We start from the raw sequence: 2,113 nt of genomic DNA, 5'->3' as shown, positions 1-2,113 counted from the left end.
CAAGCAGAGAAGAGAACAACAAGTGAAGGATTTTGATGCATGAGGCCAAACGAAAAAAAAGAAACCTTTCTCTCATCCAGCCCACCAATTTTTAGTTTCCAGCGTCCTGCTGTTCAGAATTTACTGGAGCTGTTTAGGGATCCATGCTGTGGTGGAGAACAGAAAGCGTCTCGACTTTATCCTGTCGAAATGAACAGGAAATGTCTGCAGCAGCATGTCTGGATGACAGCGTATGCTAATCAAAGCTTCCACATAGTTTTCAGCATCACAGATGTGTGTTGCTCTGTGCTCTAATGCGCCCTCATACATGTGATCCCAGATGCCGGCTTTCTGAACAGTTAGACAGATGGTTCATCTTTTTCATCTTTCCTCGACCTTCTGTTGATTTTATAACCTTCCTATAATCAAAATTCATGAATTTTTCAATCTTTTGTTGCCTCTGGCTCTCAACCTCTGACATGTTCTGCAACAACATCAAAATGGATGTTTTTGTTACTTTACAGACATCTAATTTATTTCATAGTTAAAAACATATCTTTTTAGAATTGGTTGTACTCAGAAAGGCCTTTATGTCTGCAAGACATTTATTGCTGCATCTTATGTCTGAAGCTGGCTGGATTTCTGCTTCCGTTTGTTGACCACTCCAAGCATTACTCCACATGATGCTCTATTTTAAAAGACAGAGGCTGACTGATTGCTGTAAATGAATAATGCATTTCATCACCTCCTGTAATATGAACGCATTTCATCTCAGCATGCAGCGTGCATTGTCCGGGCCGGGGCAGAAGCCTAATTACATGGTTTCAGCTCTGGGAGAGGCCGACCTAATCTCTGATAGGCCTTTCCAACAGATGTGTCCAATTAATGGCCTCTCTTTGATGGAGTTTAGATGCCTTCTTCTCTGGGAATTTGGTTTCAAAGTGAAAGACTCTGCCTCGTTTCTGACGAGCAGACTCCATATCCTCTCTTAATCACAGCTTTCTTCTGCCTACAAATCCAGTTTTGAAAAACTTGTAGCAGAAACCAGATATTCAGCGTCTCACCACTCTAAAGTTTTGAGTTTTAGGTTAATAAGGACTACCTATTTTTGCCAGATGCCAAAATAAGAACAGATAAAGCTTTTTTAATAACTTAAATTATGGCTGGGACACCTAGGCGATCATTTTGATTAATTAATTACATAGATATTAATGGATTAAAATGTTTAAAACACAATTAATTGCATTGCTTTTCTACATCCGTATGGAACCTTTGTATTTACATTTTTCTGGTACACCGTAAATCTGACACACAAACAAAATCAGAAAAAAACAGCATAGGACGAGCATTTGAGGTTAATTTTTGCTTCAGAAATCGATCTGATGCGACGCTGGATAAGTTTACCGTTGAGTGCGCAGAAGACGAACGTAGACATCAAACAGCAGCGCTCAGTTTACGGCAGTGATAGTGGATGGCGCCATCTATGGATCGATTTTAATCGACAGCATCGTCACAAGATCATAAGACGAAGGAAGCAAATATACAAAAACTAGAGGGAAAAAGCTGATGTAGAGAAGTCTGTTTAGAGGTCTAGTCAAAGCAAGAGTGATGGGATTTGGATGTGAGGCATTTCATTGACAGACCGCTTTCATGATTATAATTTTCAGCCAGTGTTTATGTCCTGATTTACTGCGTCTGGCTCCTGCTGGTGCAGAATTTTGAGACGTCTCACATCAATGATGTAAAAGTCCAATATAATGCAGACGGACTGCAGACGTTTGAAAACAATTGGATACATATTTGATTTAGTTCCACATAAAAGGGATGTGAAAAGACAGGAATTGGGTCGTTCAAACTTCAGTAAATAAAAGTAGGAAACGTGCAAAAGACGTGAATTTGGGTCACATTAGTCTGCATCAAATACAACCTGTGTGACAACAGGAAGTTGGAGAAAAAAGACCTTAAAAAGCCAATTCAAGAACAGGTGAGAAACAAAGTCAGCTGTTGTTCCTTGAAATGGTAACAAAATGTTCCCTAAAGCTTTGGGAGTAAATTGACCCTCAGTGAGATCCGTCCGTCCGTCCGTCCGTCCGTCCGTCCATCCATCCATCCATCCATCCATCCATCCATCCAT

Source organism: Xiphophorus couchianus, chromosome 22 (assembly GCF_001444195.1).
Source record: "Xiphophorus couchianus chromosome 22, X_couchianus-1.0, whole genome shotgun sequence".
NCBI lineage: Eukaryota > Metazoa > Chordata > Actinopteri > Cyprinodontiformes > Poeciliidae > Xiphophorus > Xiphophorus couchianus.
The sequence above is the reverse complement of the archived record's forward strand: the minus strand, read 5'-3'. Positions refer to the sequence as shown.